This window comes from Capra hircus, chromosome 17 (assembly GCF_001704415.2).
Source record: "Capra hircus breed San Clemente chromosome 17, ASM170441v1, whole genome shotgun sequence".
NCBI lineage: Eukaryota > Metazoa > Chordata > Mammalia > Artiodactyla > Bovidae > Capra > Capra hircus.
The window spans coordinates 31,748,838-31,770,332 of record NC_030824.1 but is presented as its reverse complement, the minus strand read 5'-3'; the positions used below and the strand labels follow the sequence as shown (position 1 = coordinate 31,770,332).

Genomic DNA, 21,495 nt, shown 5'->3' with positions numbered 1-21,495 from the left:
ACATTTATTGACACTACATATTCAACAATTACATGGTTAGAGACAGCATCAAGAAAAACTCCAAGATGTGCTCCATCTAATAATTTTAAAACCTGACACAGGGTTTGTGCAAACCAAACTTCTTAGCCCACATTTAATGTGAGGAGTAAGCTAAAACTGGAGATGCGAAGAATTATATAAGATAAATCTCTCCAAAAAAGTTTATAATGTAATCTAAGACTTCCACAAAAAAAATACTGCATTACTCAGTGTTCTCTAGAGAAACAGAACTAAAATGATACATATAAAAATAAATAAGTAAATATACATGGATTTATTATAATACATAATTTATATGGTATATATTCCTTTTAATATTATTACAATGTATAATTATTTTGTCACTATAATAATATAATTATTAAATATTAATAACATGTAATTTTACATGTGTGTGTGTATATATATATATATATATATATATATATAAAGAGATTTATTATAAGGAATTGGCTCACATGATTATGGAAACTGAGAAGTCCCACTATCTGTAATCAGCAAAGTTGAAATCCATGAGAGTCAGAGTTCCAGATAAAAGCTGAAGTTCTGAGAAACAAGAAAACCAATGATGCAGTTTCAGTCCAAGTCCAAACCAAGGGCCAGTGCTGTAAATTCTGGTCTGAATCCAAAGCACTGAGAACCAGGAGAACCCATTATATAAGTCCCAGTCTAAGAGCAAGGGGCTTCCCTGGTGGCTCAGCTGGGAAAGAATCTGCTTGCAATGCGGGACACCTGGGTTTGATCCTTGGGTTAGGAAGATCCCCTGGAGAAGGGAACAGCTGTGCACTCCAGTATTCTGGCCTGGAGAATTCCATGGACTGTATAGCCCATAGGGTCACAAAGAGTCAGACATGACTGAATGACTTTCACTTTCACTTTCCAAGGTCAAGAGAAAACCTATGCTCGCACTCAAGCTGTCAGACAGAGAGCCAAGTGAATTCTTTCTTACTTGGCCTTTTTGTTCTATTTAAGCCCTCAATGGATTGAATGAGGCCCACCCATACTAGGTATACAGTTTCGAGTATTAGTCTCATGCAGAAACACCCTCACAAATACACTCAGAAATGTTTAACCATCTATCCAGGCTCTCCATGACCCAGTCAAGTTGACACACAAAACCAGTCATCACAAATCCACCCTTTGTCAACTTGACACTCAAACACATGTCCTTATTTCCAAATAAAAATAATACCAATGTCATAATTCTACCTAACGTGATACAACAGCATGCATACAACTAAAAATCACACAAACTCTTTTCCCAGAAGAGGTGGTAAAATAAAAAATGTTTAAACATGACAATATAAAATCAATGTATGTTACATGATAAAGGTATAAAAGAGGAAAGAAAACAGAAGTATTGCAAATACATTTGTGTGTGACATATATGTGTGTGTGTGTGTGTGGAAAAGTATACATAGTGGAACTACATTCTTCCATTACTCAATTTATGTTCCCTCAGACTTCAGCAAGCATCTCAGGTAGTCATAGTTTTATAACTGGTAAGGTGACCTAAACCTTCCTTCCTGAAGGGTCAGAGCCATTAGTAGTGCTGCCTGACTTCAGTTGTTGTAGTTTTCTGTTGATCTTGATCACAGCGATGGTAACACTAAGAAATGCCCTAAGGGATCTGCTATATTCCTTCTTACTCTCATTGTGTAGCAGTATTCCAATTTCCCCTTGCTAGTCAAGGGCAATCACCCCAACCAGCACACTCATTACCTTCATTGCTTGTTGATTCAGAGGAATGAGGCATCCAAATTGGCCATGTAGTCCTAACTTCTTCTTCAATAGAATCATTATGGTGCCTCCTGGTGGAAACATTCTTCCCTCTGAAACTAAGACGTCTAGGTGAGCATTCAGCAGAACATAAAGCTGAGGGGACAGAAATTTCGCTAATGGTGACTATGGGTAATAGTGAGTGTGCCACTCCTAGATTCTTGGACCCCAATAACCTTGGCTACAAGAGAAAGAACACCATACATTGGATGCTGGTTCAGAACATACACAGCCTTCTGGAAAACCTTGCCCAGACCTACAAGGTTTTGCCGTCTAGCTGGCACTGTAACCAAGTCTTCAAAAGGCCACTCCACTGTGCTATCAAGGCAGCTGCTTCAGGACTAAAGGAAACATGGTAAGACCAGTGGGTTCCATGAGCATGGGCCCACTGCTGTGCTTTATTTGCTGGGAAGTGAGTTTCATGATCGGAAGCAGTGATGTGTGGAATGCCATGATGGTAGATAAGATATTCTATAAGTCCACAGATGGCAATTTGGTAGAAGCACTGAGTTCAGGGCTTGCAAAGCTATATTTAGAGTGTCCATTCCAGTAAGAACAAAACACTGGCTCTTCCACAGTAGGAGTCTGAATTAATCAGTCTGCTACCAGGTAGCTGACTGATCACCCAGGGAATGATGCCTTATTGGGAATTCAGTGTTGGTCTCTGCTGTTTCTGGATTACACTCTCAGCAGTGCCTGGAACCAAGCAGACCTTCCTGAGAAGTCCATGTGCTAGAACCCACACATCACCTCCATCCCTGACACCATGATCACTTTGGTCACGAGCCCACTGGGTGATAACAAGGATGAATGGAGAACAAGGCTGATAAGTATCCATAGAATGGGTCATCTATCCACTTTATTATTAAAACCATCCTCTACTAAGTTCACCATTTGGTGAGCACTCACATGAACACTAATATCTTCACATTTGTTACCCGTTCATGGAGGACTATCTACATACCTATTCCCTAAATCTCCTTGTCACCAATTTTCCAATCATGTCTTTTTAAAATCCCTGACTGTCCAACTGGATAACTGGCCATAAATCAGTATATAATCCCACATCTGGCCATTCCTCAGGGTTGTTTGGGATACTGGAGACTGACAGTGTATGATAATAATCTTAAATAGGTGGTGACTCCAATTATAGCTGCCCTGCCTGATGTGATTTCTTCTTTTTGTTATTTGAATTTCAATTATTTTGCCAATTATCTTTTAAAAATATTATTTTTTATTTTTGGAGGTGCCAAGAGGTACACAAGATAGTAGTTCCCTAATGAGAGATCAAATCGGTGTCCCCTGTGTTGGAAACTCAGAGTCTTAACCACTGGACTACCAAAGAAGTCCCTAATGTGATATCTTGAGTCGGTTATCATATCCCCTGATATAAAAAGGATTTCCCTGGTGGCGCAGATGGTAAAGAACCTGCCTGAAATGCAGAAGACCCAGGTTCAATCCCTGGGTCGGGAAGATCCCCTGGAGAAGAAAATGGCAATCCACTCCAGTATTCTTGCCTGGAAAATCCCATGGACAAAGGAGCCTGACTGGATACAATTCATGGCGTCACAAAGAGTTGGACATGGCTGAGTGACTAATACGCACACACATTCTGGTACCAAAAGTAACAAAACTGGACCCATCACACTTCCTGATTTCAAACTACATTTCAAAACTCTAATAATCAAAACTAAAAACTTTTGCATATCAAAAGAAAAATAAACCAAGTGAAAAGGCAACTTATACAATTGGAGAAAGTATTTGCAAAGTACACACCTGGTAAGGGAATATTGTCCAAAATATACAAGGAATTTATACAACTCAATAGCAAATGATAAATAATCCAATTTTAAAATGGTCAAAGAATCTGAATAGACATTTTTCTTTTCTTCTTTCTTTTTTTCATTTTTAAATTATGAGGGCTTCCCAGGGGGCTCAGTGTTTAAAAAAAAAAAAAATCCACCTCCCAATGCAGGAGATGCAAGAGACTCAAATTTGATCCCCAGGTCAGAAAGATCCCCAGAAATGGCAACCCACTCCGGTATTATTGCCTGGGAAATTCCATGAACAGAGGAGCCTGGTGGGTTATAGTCCATAGGGTTGCAAAGAGTCGGACACAAATGAATGACTGAGCACACAAGTGGCTTCTTTTTCTCTTTTCTATTGTTTAAATCATGAAAGTATGATAACACATTTATAGGAGACTTGGAAAATACAGAACAAAGTTACATATAATTCTACTATAACAACTTTTAAGAGGATGGTTTAAGATTTTAAAGTTTGGGTTTCTACATTAAACTCTCAAAAATTAATAGAATGAATAGACAGAAAAGTAGAAGGATATAGTCAGACCTGAAAAGCAGTATGAGCAAATGCAACATAATTAAGATTTATACAATTTACACACTATAGTAGTAAACAAATTCTATTCAAGTTCCCACAGATTACAAACCAGAATACACTGAAACATATCTAAAGACATAAAACAAAATGCAAAAATTTCATGGTCAAAAGGTACTGAAATCATACAAAGTCTATTATCACTGTGGAATTATGTGGGAAATCAGCATCAAAAGATATTTGAAAATAACCCACATATTTTAGAGTGTAATGTGACATTACCAAGAGAGATCTTTGACTTAGCCATTGAAGCTTGAAATTTCAAATCCAATTCTGAGAATATAAAGAAATATTATGTTGTAATAACAACAACAACAAAAAAAAACAGGAAATTAACATGTAATACAGTATTATTAACAAAAGTCCAGACTTTGTCAGAATTTCACAGACTTTCATGCTAGTGACTGGTATTTGTTTTCAGACCTTATTCAAGATTCCACATCGTATTTAGTTACATTGAGAAGCTTCAGCTGCAAAAATTTCTGATAAATACTCTTTCCATTTTTATTCTGTTACAAATGTTTTCTAATTTTCCTTGCTATAGCTTCTTAGATACACCCACTCATCATTTAAAAGTGGACATTTAATTTCCAAATACACAGATTTTTAAAGTATTTTCGATATTAATTTCATATTTAAATGCTTTTTTCTCTGCAGTCATCTCAGTGTTTTTTCAATCTTTTAACATTATTGAGTCTTTCAATGAACAGAGATTTTTCTAAAGAGGACATACAAGTGACCAACAGGTAGATAAAGAGGTGTTTAACATCACTATTCTCAGGGAAGTTCAAATCAAAACCAGAAGGTATCACTTCACACATTTTGGAATGACTATTATCAAAAAGACAACAAATGACAAGTTTTTGCTAGGATGTGGAGAAAGCAGAACTTTCATGTACTGATGATGGAATATAAACTGGTGCAGACACTATGGAAAATAGTATGTACATTCCTCAAAAAAATTAAAAATAGAACCACCATATGATTTGACAATCATATATAATCCTTGGCATAAATCCAAAGGAAACAAAATCACTATCTCAAAAAGATTTTGTACTCCTGTGTTCATTGCAGCATGACTTACAGTCAGTTCAGTTCAGTCACTCAGTCGTGTCCGACTCTCTGAGACCCCATGGACTGCAGCACACTAGGCCTCCCTGTCCATCATAAACCCCAGAGTTTACTCAGACTCATATCCATTGAGTTGGTGATGCCATCCAGCCATCTCATCCTCTGTCGTCCTCTTCTCCTCCTGCCTTCAATCTTTCCCAGCATCAGGGTCTTTTCAAATGAGTCAGTTCTTCGCATCAGGTAGCCAAAGTACTAGACTTTCTGCTTCAGCATCAGTCCTTCCAATGAACACCCATGACTGATCTCCTTTAGGATGGACTGGTTGGATCTCCTTGCAGTCCAAGGGACTCTCAAGAGTCTTCTCCAACACCACAGTTCAAAAGCATTAATTCTTTGTCGCTCAGCTTTCTTCACAGTCCAACTCTCACATCCATATATGACCACTGAAAAAATCATAGCCTTGACTAGATGGACCTTTGTTGGCATAATAATGTCTCTGCTTGTTTAATATACTGTCTAGGCTGGTCATTGGAGAAGGCAATGGCACCCCACTCCAGTACTCTTGCCTGGGAAATCCCATGGACGGAGGAGCCTGGTAGGCTAAAGTCCATGGGGCCGCTAAAAGTCGGACACGACTGAGCGACTTCACTTTCAATTTTCACTTTCATGTATTGGAGAAGGAAATGGCAACCCACTCCAGTGTTCTTGCCTGGAGAATCCCAGGGACAGAGGAGCCTGGTGGACTTCCGTCTATGGGGTTGCACAGAGTCAGACACGACTGATGCGACTTAGCAGTAGCAGCAGGTTGGTCATAACTTTTTTCCCAAGGAGCAAGCATCTTTTAATTTCATGGCTGCAGTTACCATCAGCAGTGATTTGGAGCTTCCCAAAATAAACTCTATCACTATTTCCACTGCTTCCCCATCTATTTGCCATGAAAGGATTGGACCAGATACCATGATCTTCGTTTTCTGAATTTTGAGTTTTAAACCAACATTTTCACTCTCCTCTTTCACTTTCATCAAGAGGCTTTTTAGTTCTTCTTTACTTTCTGCCATAAGGGTGGTGCCATCTGAATATCTGAGGTTATTGATATTTCACCCTGCAATATTGATTCCAGCTTGTGCTTCATCCAGCCCAGCATTTCTCATGATGTACTCTGCATAGAAGTTAAATAAGCAGGGTGACAATATACAGCCTTGACGTACTCCTTTTCCTATTTGGAACCAGTATGTTGTTCCATGTCCAGTTCTAACTGTTGCTTCCTGACCTGCATACAGATTTCTCAAGAGGCAGGTCAGGTGGTCTGGTGTTCCCATCTCTTTCAGAATTTTCCACAGTTTATTGTGATCCACACAGTCAGAAGCTTTGGCATAGTCAATAAAGCAGAAATAGATGATTTTTTGGAACTCTCTTGCTTTTTTGATGATCCAGCAGATATTGGCAATTTGATCTCTGGTTCCTCTGCCTTTTCTAAAACCAGCTTGTACATCTGGAAGTTCACGGTTCATGTATTGCTGAAGCCTGGCTTGGAGAATTACGAGCATTACTTTACTAGCATGTGCTGCTGCTGCTGCTAAGTCACTTCAGTTGTGTCCGACTCTGTACAACCCCATAGACAGCAGCCCACCGGGGTCCCCCATCCCTGGGATTCTCCAGGCAAGAATACTGGAGTGGGTTGCCATTTCCTTCTCCAATGCATGAAAGTGAAAAGTGAAAGTGAAGTGAAGTCACTCAGTCATGTCCGACTCTTAGCGACCCCATGGACTGCAGCCTACCAGGCTCCTCCATCCATGGGATTTTCCAGGCAAGAGTACTGGAGTGGGGTGCCACTGCCTTGAGATGAGTGCAATTGTGCGGTAGTTTGAGCATTCTTTGGCAGTGCCTTTCTTTGAGATTAGAATGAAAACTGACCTTTTCCAGTCCTGTGGCCACTGCTGAGTTTTCCAAATTTGCTGGCATATTGAGTACAGCACTTTCACAGCATCATCCATTAGGATTTGAAATAGCTCAATTGGAATTCCATCACCTCCACTAGCTTTATTCATAGCGATGCTTCCTAAGGCCCGCTTGACTTCACATTCCAGGATGTCTGGCTCTAGGTGAGTGATCACACCATCATGATTACCTGGGTCATGAAGATCTTTTTTGTACAGTTCTTCTGTGTATTCTTGCACAGAAGAACAGACTGGGAGCTGACTGTGGCTCAGATCATGAACTCCTTATTGCCAAATTCAGACTTAAATTGAAGAAAGTAGAGAAAACCACTAGGCCAATCAGGTATAACCTAAATCAAATCCCTTATGATTATACAGTGGAAGTGACAAATAGATTTAAGGGACTAGATCTGATAGAGTGCCTGATGAACTATGGACAGTGGTTCATGACATTGTACAGAAGACAGGGATCAAGACCATCCCCAAGAAAAAGAAATGCAGGAAAGCAAAATGGCTGTCTGAGGAGGCCTTACAAATAGCTGTGAAAAGAAGAGAAGCAAACAGCAAAGGAGAAAATGAAAGATATAAGCATCTGAATGCAGAGTTCCAAAGAATAGCAAGGAGAGATAAGAAAAGTTTCCTCAGTGATCAGTGCAAACAAATAGAGGAAAATAATACAATGGGAAAGACTAGAGATCTGTTCAAGAAAATTAGAGATACCAAGGGAACATTTCATGCAGAGATGGGCTCGATAAAGGACAGAAATGGTCTGGACCTAACAGAAGCAGAAGATATTAAGAAGAGGTGGCAAGAATACAGAACTGTACAAAAAAGATCTTCACGACCCAGAGAATCACAACGGTGTATTCACTCACCTAGAGCCGACAGTGATTTACAATAGCCAAGACTAGAATGAACCTAAGAGTTCACTGATGGATGAATGGACAAAGTTGTGGTACATACATACAACTGAATACTATTCAACCTTTTAAAAAAGAAGGAAATCCTGTCATTTGCAAAGACTTAGATGAAGTCTAAAGGCATTATGCTAGGTGGAATAAGTCAGATGGTGAAATAGAAATACTATATGATTTCATGTGGAATCTAAAAAACGAAAGAACAAATTGGTGGTTGCCAGGTGCGGGTGTGTGGGAAATAGGAGAAGGGAGTTATAAGGTATAAATTTCTAAGGATAAAATGAATAAGTTCTGGGGATGAATAAGTAATATAGAGAATGGTAACCACAGTTAACAATATGTTATTGCTTATTTGAAAATACTGAGAAAAGATTTAAAGTTTTTATCACTACCAACAAAAAATTATATCTATGTGAGGCAATGGATTAACTAACCTTACTGTAGTAATTGTTCTGCAATATACACATATCAAAACAACTAATGTATACCTTAAACTTACTAATTTTATACTGATATGTCAATTATGTCTCAATAAAGCTGAAGGGGATAAAAAAGTTAAAAATTACCAATATGTCCAAAAACAAGGAATAAATATAATACAAAAATATCTAGTAAAAGACATGTTTACACATGTTGTAATACAAAAAAGGCAGAATACAAAAAACAAAAACTACATGTATAGAATTACCATATATATGTCAATGTGTTTCATATGTTTGCATTTATATCTATGTAAAATATTTAAACGTCTTACTCTGCTACCTAAAAGTACCTGAAATAACAGTGGTTAACTCTTAAAAATAAATTTAAAATAACACAACTAGTAAATAATGGACTTAATTCAAGCCCATAGCTATCAGATGTAAAAATCCTTTATTTAAATGGCATATGCTGATTTTAAACATGAGAGCATGTAATAGAAAGATTCTGTTCAAGTACCTTGCTTAGTCATAAGAAAGATTAGCAGCAGAATCAGACCAAAAGCTGAAAAAATAACAAGAACTTCATGCCAATGCCTATGCCAAACATTTGTCAAAAATGGCTTTCTAATGTTCATCATTCAACTCTTAAAAACTAAGGTGAACTCTTTTGACTATTATTTATAAATGTGATCAAGTTATTCTTAAAGTTAAATTCATAATTAAAAGATATATTTTCACTTTATAGACATTAGAAAAATTACTAATTTTCTCTCCAGTGCTCTATTGTGTTCTGTTGAAAAACATTTACCTTGTTGTAGTTCATTAACAATAGTCTGAAAAAGAGCTCATGGTGTGGAAAGTAATTTCTTCCAATGAACTTGGATCAGTAATTTTTCTTGAAATTAGATAAACCAGCATGAAAATCAAGAGTCAAATTGAGACCAGCTTGTTCAAACTCAGCTTCTCCAAAGCAAATTATGATACAGTAGCAATTTCTTTTCCACCTTATTATATATTTAAATGTAAAATCACCAGTTACATCAGATTCACAGACTGCCAATTTGTTTAGTTGAATTCTGATGAATTAGCTCTTGCTACATCAGTATAAAGTTATTCAAGCTTGAACTGTTACCACCAAACAGAGCTTTTCTTAGTCTGCAAAATTTACCTGACTCTTATAAGAACTAGCCACAGCCTTTTATTATCAGATTAACTATCTGAGAAAACATATTCTTTCAACCTAAACAGCCAAGAGCTATTATTATTCTTTTCCTAACAAGAGAAATTTGACCTCCTATCCACAAGTTTCATATCCCAGAGTGAAGCAAGTTTATCATTTAATTTCCAACTAGATAACTTTAATGATCTTCTTGGCAGAGAGTGCAACATTTTCATCAGGTACCTTAATGTTAAGCCTAGAAAAGAGATTTCAGAAAGAGAGAAAGGAGAAAACAACATTTCTCCATGTTTGGTTTGGAACTTGTGATTTGGTACCACCTTGGGGCTGGGGGGCAGAGAGAAGGAGGTGGTGGCGGTTAGGATATTTATAGCTGTTACCATGAGCAATATACTCATATACATTATATTGTTTGGTACTCTCAAACCCACCAAGGTAGCATTATAATTCTTAATTTATAGACAAATAAATTGAGGCTCAAGAGATCAAATGATTTGTTGAAATTCATTCAATAAGTGGCACTGCAAGAATTTCAGTCCTCGCCTGATTCCGCACCTTTGCTATTTCCACTGCTTCATTCTCTCTCTTAAAATACATCTGCTTCTTGCCTCTTATACTCCCTAGGTCCACAAGAACTGACAAAGACTCATTCCCATCTTCTCACAAAGATAAGAACAGCCTTAACTTAAGATAATAAAAAGCAAGAATCTAACTATTAAAATATCATGAATTACAGAACCTGAAACCAGGAACTTCATACCAAGTTAAGCAGTCTCATGCTTCAGTAATAAAGCTAATTAATTCTCATAAAGATATTAGGCTCTTAGATACTATTTAAGTCCAAGGAGGAATATATTAGAGTTTTATGAGAAATCCTGAATCTTGAGTTAATTAGACTTGACAAAAATTGATGAATTTTTACTAGAGACTAGTGAAATTATAATAGACTCTAAGCCAAATATATATATATATATAAGTTGAGGCAAGATTTGTTTTATTTACTGAAAATCTCCTGTACCTAACATTTTCATAACAATTAAATATTTGTTAAATCAAAGATAAATAGTATCCTTTATGCTAAACCTTTATAACTCTTAAAGATTTTGTTTTATAGTGTTCTAAAGTAAATGACTTCTTTTGGAAGAAATTATTATTGGCTGGAAATAAGATTAGTTCAGGAATTTTTCGGGAGATCTCATCACTAGGAATACTTTAAGATCTCATTACACAGGTACCACTGAATTCAATAGCTCTCTGAGGACAATAATTAACACAACTTAACTAGAAGATTCAGTTGAATATTCATAAAGGGCAAATGTTATAGCCAGATATATTATACAAAAATACAGTATCTTTTCTACTATGACACCACCAATAGCAATGAATACCATTGATTTAATGATAGCTCTTTGAGCAAAAAGTAATCATTTATTAATTACAGCTAAAAAAAGAAAAAAAATCATATTACCCAACCATAGAATATTCATAAAATATAAAACTTTATTCATAAATAAAACAGAGCTTGAATCTTAAGATTTCTTCATAATGAACCTTTGGGAATACTTCTGAATGCTTTTCAGCCACTGCAAAAGATTAAAGGCTCCATGTAGTTTTTTATAGCATATGATTGGAATCTCAACCTCCATATTCATTAGGACAACTATTAGGGCATTATTGTCATTAGGACAGCCATTAAAATTCTAGGTCTTATAAAATATAACAAGGCTATCATATCCAGTATCAGTAAGCAAGACATTTCAGATTAACCCCGCAACCCCCAAAGAAGTAAAATGTTAGACAAAATTAGAAAAAAAAAACAAAAAAAGCATTAAAGAACTAAAGAGAGAGCTGGAGTTAACTGAACCAAGATACAGGACAATAAGGAAAGAAGCCAATCATAAAGAGTTGATCACGAGATTAAGGAGTATTTTAAAATCTAGGACCCCCCAAAATAAAGAAACCTTGCTGAGACAATTCGCCTCAATTTTTCCTCTTCTGTGGAATTTTATCACCTTAAAATAAGTAGCATATTAAATAAGGAGTTTATAAACCTGCATCCACTATTCGAAACATATTCCTGGTTATTTTCAAGTAAAATGTTTCAAAATATTAAAGGATAATCTCTAGTAGGTCTTTTGAGATTCTCAATATGTTTTAGCCAGTTAGTAATTTTCTTCTGTAGTGCTAAAAAGTCAGTTCCTGACTTACTTTATACTCAGCACTAGAGATGCGGTATATGCTTAAATAAATACTTCCTGCCTATATTGTGCTGCCAAAAATAGAAAATGATAAAAAATTATATTAGATTTTCCTCTGATGCATATTTCAATAAATGTGTTAGGACTTATTCATGAATTTCAAAAATATATTATGCCAGTAAACCTTTTTGCAAAGGCACTTTGTAAAATGCAATTGAAATTTGCAAAAATACTCTACCTTAAACTTGTGATTGCATTATGATCTATTACAACTTTTCCACAGTGTAGGTAATATTAAGATTTTTTTTCCCCATGGAAATAGTCTCTAGAGTTTGATATCGATCAAAGATAAAGCCTGATACATAAATTATGTCAGTGACTTCAAACATCAAGCTAACATTTCAGACTGGATATGTAAAAACCTCTGGGCTGCCATCTTCTTTCTGAAATCAACCAAAAGCAAGGAAAGAAAGGAAATAAAATGGAAATTTCCTTTTATAACAACAAAAACCCTTGATACTCAAATTCAAAATAAAGGAAAAAGGGCTACTGAGTGGAATGCACCTTGGACCAAGGTAATGGAAAAAAGGAAAAAGGAGACAAGGTGTTCACCACTGAAAAGCTCAGGTAGAAAGAGGAAATTAAAACCAACAACCCTAGTTTGGACCACCTACAACAGAAGGGATGGAACCAGTTACAAGAGCTTTCTGCTACCCTGTTGAAAAATGAATTTGCAGGGGAAACAGAGCTGAAGAAATAGACACATTCTTTGTAACTACTGCAGCAAGACAGAGAAGAAGCCCTGAGTAAACCACTGTACCTACCATCCCTTGGTCAAGGATAAACATACACACATACAAATACACACACACAATTTTTTATCCTATGGAGTTCCACTGAGAACCAGGGAGATTTCCTGCTAGCCCAGACTAAGTCTGGTTTCTGTTCTATACCATCTGTTCTATAGTAGCTAACTGAAAAGAACTCCAGTCATTAAAAAGTAATAATTAATTTATAATAGCCAGCACTAGAGATAAGCAAAACAACTTTAAACAGGAAGGTCACTATCATATAAGTATGTTTGAGGAGAGGGAATATATGCATATACATGGTTAATTCGTGTTGATGTATGACAGAAGTCAAACCAATATTGTAAACCAATCATCAATCAATTAAAAATAAATAATTTTTTTCAAAAAATTGCACACACACACATACATAGCACATATACAGCTTTTTAATACTTCTTATAATCCCAAAGAAAACAGGTAAAGACATTCAAATTTCCCATGTGTTCAAGTTTTCTATAAACTCTTGTCCTGACTTTTCTAACAACAGCAAAAAAAAAAAAAAAGATCAGTACATAAACTCTATGGTACAGACAGACCAATGGACCAAGCCCAAAAGCAGTCCCACAGATACATAAAAGCTAAACTATTAATAAAAGTGACATTGACAGTATGTGAAATAGGGGAATTATTCAATAAATGGTATGTAAACAATTTTATAGAAGAAAAATGAAATCAGAATCTTGCATAATCTTCCATACAAAGATCAATGCCAGATGAATTAGAGATTTAAACATGAATGTCAAAGTTACAAAATATTTCAGAAGAAAAAGGGAACTATCTCTGTTACCTGGGGGTTAAGAAGAAATTTTTCAAACAAAAAGAAAAATTTCTTTTCAGACAAAAAGAAAACAAACTGCAAAGGATAAGACTAATATATAAGTCTTCATTGAAATTAAAATTATGCTTATCCAAAATATTATAACGAGTGACTACATAACCCACAAGCTTTCAGAAATTAAATGCACCATAATAATTGAAAAAAGATTAGTGAAGACATAAAGAATGCCTTCAAATCAATGTGAAAATTGAAATTAAACCAGTAGAAAATTTGGGGGAAAATTTAAGTATTGGAAATTCTAGCCACTTATATGAAAAGAAGATAAAAATAGAAATAAAGACTTTAAAGGTGTTCACCTTCATCAACCATCATGCATGCTCAGTTGCTTAGCCGTGTCTGACTCTTCGTGACCCCGTGGACTATAGCCCGCCAGGCTCCTCTGTCCATGGGATTCTCCAGGCAAGAATACTGGAGTGGGTTGCCACTTCCTCCTCCAGGGGATCTTCCCAAGCGAGGGATCCAACCAATATCTCCTGCATCTCCTGAATTAGCAGGCATATTCTTTACCACTAGCACCACCTGGGAAGTCCTCATCAATAATCAGGGAAATCCAAACTAGAACCAAAGTTTAGAGTGAGACACCATTTTACTCTGATTATAATCAAAAATTTTCTCTCTTTAATGTGATAGCATCAGTGCTGGCAAGACTGTAAGACCCTGAGAATTGGCATGCACTACTGATGAGACTGTAAAAAGACACAACCATTTTGGAAGGCAATTTCACATTCTCTAAAGCCGAGCTCAACTCTTTTGCAACTCCATAGACTGTAGCCTGCCACGCTCCCCTTTCCATGGGATTTCCCAGGCAAGAATACTGGAATGGATTGCCATTTCCTTTTCCAAGGGATCTTCCCAACCTAGGAACTGAGCCTGTGTGTCCTGCAGATTCTTTACCACTGAACAACCAGCGAAGCCTACAGCACCAAAACTGAGTTGAGACTCATATAACTTAGAATGACTTTAAAAATAGATATATTTTTTAAAGAGTTCAAAATAATTAACACTATACTTGAGGGTGTTTTCCTAGTGCTGAAGACTTACCTTGGGATCTTTCCAGGGTAATGGTTTTGATAGTAATGTTGGAGATGCTTGGTGAACTTTCAGTCATGGAGCTGCTCCTGTAAGCTAAGTTGCAATAAACTCTCAGATCCTATAGAAGCAGGATCTATTTACATGTGATGATTTCAAATTCTATCCCCAGGTACCTATGAGCACTGTGATCAAGCCCAGACTCTGAGGGTATGATCTCATGATCCTGAGCAAAAGGCAGCGCCATCAGGGGAAACTCATAGAGTACTAACATGGTTTTCATGTTCAAACAAGAGGTGACTGGGGACTCCTTGAGGACATCCCAGACTTTGATGGTATAATCATTGTATCCAGCAGGATACACTGAGGAAGAAGTCCAAGCTGGAAGCTGCCCAGAGGCTATATAGGCAACACACAGCATCATCTGATCCTGAAACAAAGGCATCTCCACCCAGGTTAGTATCAGACACTGTTGATGTCAGATTCTTGTGTTTGAAAGGCCTGCACACACTGTCCAGGGCACATGTCCCACCCAACGGCTTTCTTGTCACATCTTCCAAACAAAAAGGTGTTCCAGGTCTCTGAGGCGGCCAGGTCCAAACAAAGCACGTCAGTCGCATGCCCATAAAAAGCACTGCAGCAGCTGCCTGCTCTCCATGTTCCACAGGCACACGTGCCGTCGCCACAGGCCGTCAGAATCTGCACATCAGAGTTGGTGAAGCTGCAAGCTGACAGATAGTCGGTTTGCATAGCAACAGACTTCTTTTTGGCAGCCATGTTTTCATTTTTGTCAAACGTCGGTAGATACACGAAACACTTATTATCCAAACCACCGCATGCAGTGACACATCCCGACGGGGCGTATGCACACGCCACCACCCACTTGCAGTTCATCGCGACTGTGCACTCCTTGTTAGTAGTGAAGGAATCCCACACTACCACATTCCCATCCTGCGAGGAGGTCACCATCCTCCTCTTATTCTTGAACCAGTCCATGCACAGAACCTTGTTCCCATGGCCTGTGAGGGTCCTTCTGGTCTTCATGACAAACTGCTCTGGGGCCTCCACGTGCTTGGCCACCTGGTGCAGCTCCAAGTCCGGCAACTTGGCCTTCTCCTCCTCAAGTTTGCCCTTGAGGCTCGGCCTAACTCTTGATTGACGCCAGCATCTCGTTTTCATGTAGCCCGTGGCCTGCTGTCTTCCTGCGGGGACCCACCTGGAGGGAAGTAGGATGCAAGTTAGCAGGCTGCGAAGGCACAGACCAGAGCACCGTAGTAGTGGGTCCAGCTGCCTCCCCATCCTCAGGCACATATCCCAGAGCAATGGATTTAACCTTTCCTGCTAACGTAGTCCCTTAATATTTTGAAAGTGATAAACCTTCTTGCCAATTTTTAAACTGGCCATCATCTTTAATCAGCAGTGTTTGTAATAGTTCTGAAGGATGTTAATTCCCAGTTAAATATAAATATGGCATTATTAAATGAAATTGTTACATCTCTCTTTTTACATGTGTCTAAGGAATATGAATATAAGAATACATTTTTAACCAAACATCCTTTATTTGAAAAAACTTAATCAAGCTTTTCTTTAGCATTCAGAAATTTAACATCTGTCATGTTGCTCCTTAAACTTGTATCTCTGTTTCTTCTTCCTCAAATAATTTTATCCTAAGGGAATATATTTTATATTTGGAAGTTTATCAGTAAAAAATATATGAATTCAGAAGATAAGAAAATAGTAAAGACAAAGCACTAGTGAGTAAAATGTAAACAAAAAGAAAAACAACAAGGAGACTTCTGTTTCTGGGAAGATAGAATAAACGTACTTCTTATTCTTCCCAATAAGGACAATTTATGAAGAAGAAAGGAGAAGAAAGACTGTTTAGGGACCATAGGACCCACAGAATGACACAGTGGTGAGTTCCTTGGAGTATTTTATATCCCAGACATGTAGCCAAAGAAATTGGCAAACTGAAACTACCAATAGGCACATGTAAGAAGAAGCTCCAACAAAAGCCTCTCTCCCTAGTCTGGCTCAAGGCACATGAATCAGAGCAAATTCTGGGAGATAGTGAAGGATAGGGAAGCCTGGTGTGCTGCAGTCCATGGAGTCACAGAGAGTTGGACATGACTTAGAGACTGGACAATAATAGCCAAGGGAAGGAGGCAAGTGGCAGCCTAGCAAAAGAGAAGACTTTAAAAATATATATATATACCTTCTCAATTTCATTCATTCAAACACCAAATGAGGGGGGGGAAAAGGGTGGCTCCACCTCAATCATGCTAGCAAAAACCAAGTGAGGAGCCTACACCTTCATCCTTATAAGACTATAAAAGCTACCCCAATCCCCTCCCTGCCAGGATGGTTTCAGAGATAAACAAGCAGGCAGACAAGCCTTTCATCCCTCCTGGCTAGTGACAAGCCTACCCTGCAGTGTTAGTGGAGACCACATGGAGAATTGCAAGTCCCAAACTCCTAAGCTTGCCAAGCAATAATGAGGACTCTCCAACCGTGTATCAACAGAGCACACTGTTTTAAGAAACTTGTACTTCTATTTCCAACTGTCAGTGGCAAGGCAAATCTTCTCCTGCTAAGGTAGTGTCAACATAAATCCATCTAAAATAGGTTTAAATATGCTATGGTCTCACAATATCATACAAAAAATGTCCAAGTATCAGTCAAAACTCGCTGCTTATACCAAGAAACAGGAAGATACAAAACTGAATTAAAAAACAGAAGTCAATAGATGCCAACACAAATATGACAAAGTTGTTAGAACTATCTACAAATATTTTAAAGTAGTCATAATTAAAATACTTTAATAAGCAATTATGGAAAACAAATGAAAAAGTAGAAAACCTCAGCAAAGAAATAAAATGTAAGAAAGATTTCTGTATGATAGTAGAGTAAGACGCTCCTTTTTTCTCCTCTTCAATCTAAAAGTAAAAAATCTACAACTCCAAAAATGTGCCTCTGCCCAATATACCAGAACACAGGAGAATTCTACTTATCTGCACACCTATAATGGGTGGACCAGAACACACAGAAGCAGGACTAGGGGAACACTGGAGGCAGTGCCTGAAATCTTGGCTTCCAACCCTATAGCCGAGAGCCTGCAGCCTTATAGAACCTGGTAGAAGCAGGGAAGGTAGCTCACACAACACCAGCCTGGCACAGGCAGTTGGGGAGCAATGGCCGTAGAGTCTGGAACCCCATCCCTTCAGTTGCAAAGTGAAAGTCACTCAGTCATGTTCGACTCTTTGCGACCCCAAGGAATTCTCTAGGCCAGAATACTAGAGTGGGTAGCCTTTCCCTTCTCCAGGGGATCTTCCCAACCCAGAGACTGAACCCAGGTTTCCCACACTGTAGGTGGATTCTTTTCCACCTGAGCCACAAAGGAAGTCCAAGGGCGTCAACAATTCCAGTCCTCCACCCCCCCAACTGGAAGCAGAAAGATCCATGAATATAACAACACGTGACATGGCAGAAGTACCCATGGCAACAGAGCCTCCTGTACCAAATCCCTCCCGCCAAAGCTACAGAGCCTGCAAATTAGGGGCACAGCAGACGAGTCCGTCATTCCAGTGCTCCAAGCTACAACACAAGCAACACTCGCAGCAGCAAGACATCAACAGACCTGGAGGCTCAAGCACTGATACCAGGAGTACTTGGTGACATCTCTGACAAGGCAGTGAAAGGTCAAAAGTGTCAACTCTCAAATATAATCAGAGACAGATGCCAAAATGAGATATAGACATTACAATAAAGAAAACCAAGCCAGTATCTATTATGAATATAGACACAAAAATCTTCAACAAAATGCCAAACCATGCAACTTATGAAAGGGATTATATACCATCACCAAGGGAGACTTGCCTCAAGAATGAAGGTTGGTTCAGCATATGAAAAGCAATCAGTGTAATACACCGTATCAGTAAAATCAAGGGGGAAAAAAACACATGATCATCTCAATAACACAGAAAAAGCATATGACAAAATCTAACATCCTGTCAATAACAACAAACTAGGAATGAAAGGAATCTTCCTCAGTGTGATGAAGGGCATCTAGGAAAACGACACTGCTAATAATGAAAAACTGAAGACTTCTACTAAAGAAAAGGAACACATGTTTTCACATCTCTTGAGTATATACCTGGAATTGCTGGGTCATACCTTGCTACTATGTTTATCAAACTAGCAATGTATGGAAATTCCAATTTCTCCAAATCTTCACCAACATTTATTAGTTTCAATGTTTTAGACCATAGCCATGCTCGTGGTTGTGAAGCAGTATTATACTCTGGTTTTGATTTGCATTTCCCCAATGGTTATTGAGGTTGATCATCTTATGTATTTAGGTCAATTCTATATCCACTTGACACATTATGTCTTAGTTCAACACAATGTGCATTAATTGTGCGTTTGTCAATAAATTTCAAGTGGAAAAAAATGAAAAAGAAAGTCTATTTTGCCTGAAAAAAATAATCAGAGACAGTGCAGGTAAGAGCAATCAAAAACTTATGCTATAAAACCACCTATTGGAAATAACAGAAGAGAGTCTAATTTCTAACGTGTTGAATCCTTATTTTAAGAAAAAGTGTTACCTTCAGGTGCACCAGCAGGCAAACAAATGATCAAGCACCATGAGAAACCGCAATAACACTATACTTTCCCCCAATATGCACACAAAGATAATTCTTCAGAAACCAAACTTGAAGTTAGAAAGAATTCAAAATAGTAGTCATGAAAAAACTCAGAAATGCAGTTCAGTGAGCTCAGAAGTAAAATTAATGAACAGAGTAAACACAAGGAATACTTTACCAAAGAAACTGAAACTCTAAAATAGAACTAAGGAGAAAACCTGGAGCTGGAGAACTCAATGAACAAGCTGAACAGTGCATTCAAAAGCACTGCAGATAAAGCAAACCTTGAGGAAGAGAGAATTAGTGATCTTGAAGATGGAGGTCCAGAAATGATGCAATTAGAAGAGGAAAGAAAATTAAATTTTTTTAAACAAGGAAATCTATGAGAGCTATTCTATTCTTTTAGGAAGGGTAACATTAAGGTTCTCCAGAAGGAGAAGAGAGAGAAAAAGAAGCAGAGAGTTTATTTGAAGAAATAATAGCTGAGAACTTCCCAAACCTGGGAAAAGAACTAGACACACGAGCCCATGAACCTGAGAATAGCTTGTTACTGCAAAGCAAAAAGACCTTCTCCAAGATATATTATATTAAAATTGTCAGAAGTCAATGACAAAGAAAGAATTTTAAAAGAAGCCATGGAAAAATGGATGGTAACTTACAAAGGAACCCCCATTAGGCTATGGGCAGTTTTCTTATCAGAAATACTACAGCCCTACAGGAAGTAGAATAGCATTTTCAAAATACTGAAAGATAGAAACTGTCAACCATGAATACTCTACCCAGCAAAGTTGTCATTTAGATATGAAGAACAAATAAAGGCTTTCCTAAACAAACAAAAGCTGAGGGAGTTCATCACCACTAGACATGCTTTAGAAGAAATGTTGTCCCGAAACAAAAATGCGGAAGTACACACCACTTTGATTGGGCTCCCCAGTTGTGGAGTCTGACATTGGGAAGATTAACTCTCTTCGGTGTTTAGCTTGTTTGAAAACCAGTGGACTTATCAGAAGGCTGTAAGAAGCCAATACTCAACTCCTGAAATGTACAGGCACACACTTGCTTACTCGTGGGAATGAGGCATGGGCAGCAGATTGGAAATAGCCTGGGGCTCAGGCCGGTTTCCTGTAATCACAACAGGGTGCACCCCAACGCACACTGGCTGCCTGCTTCAGCCCCTTTTTCTCTAGGACTGCTGCTGCTCTCCACTGGGGCAAAGGTGTCCTTGCCAGGGGAAGACTGCACACATGGAGGAACCAGAGCCCGCTTACACATGACAATGCTTCTGAATGGGACCATGGCAACTGTTTCCAGGGAACATGAGGAGGCAGTGTGTTGGAGACTGCCTGGGGCTCTGACAAGCCTGGTGGGACAGTCCCAGCATGTACCCGAGGCCACACCAGGTGACTGCTGGAGCCCTTTCTGCCTCTCCCTCCACTGGCCGGGGATGGGGGGGAGGGGAGTGCCCTTACTGAGAAAGTACACACTTAAAGAGAAAGAAACTACCTAGGACCCAACTCCCAGAGCTTCTGCTCTAGCACCTTGGGCTCTAGTTCTGACTCTGATTAGAGCAGGGAAATGATGGTCCCTGGGCAGAGGAGAAGCCTGGCTCACACCTGGCACCGGCTCTAACCACTCCGTCTCCAGCCCCACCTCCAATCAAAGTGATAGCTGCTAGCACACCCTGGAAGAAGATGTGATCCATGCTCACTTCAGACCCAGTTCTCCCATCAAAACCACTGGGTACACACAACTGCGTAGGAATGCTCACACACTAAGGACACCCCTTCAAGACTGGGGTAAACAATAGCATCACCAAATTTTATAGTGACAGAGAAAGTTAAACAGAATGATAATCAGCAGGAAAAAAAAAAGAAGGAACATTGCTATATCCAGAAGTAAGAAAGAACCAAGCAAATAGAAATATGGGTGAATACAATAGGCCTTTTTTCTTACTCTAGGGTATTCTGAATCATGTTTGACAGCTGATGCAACAATTATAATATGGCGGTTCTAAATACAGACAGTCATATTTAAAATGATGATATTATTTTAATGATATTACTTTAAATGGTAAAGGGATGTAGAGGATGGAAGAATTGCTATATTCATTTGAACTGATAAAATGATGATATATGTGTATATAATGTAAACCAAAAGAAACCACTAAAAAAGAAAATGCTGAAAACATACTTCA

General features: G+C 38.2%; 1 pseudogene; it reads right to left on the bottom strand.

The window, feature by feature from the left end:
- LOC102190344 lies at window positions 14,850-16,939 on the bottom strand (annotated as a pseudogene).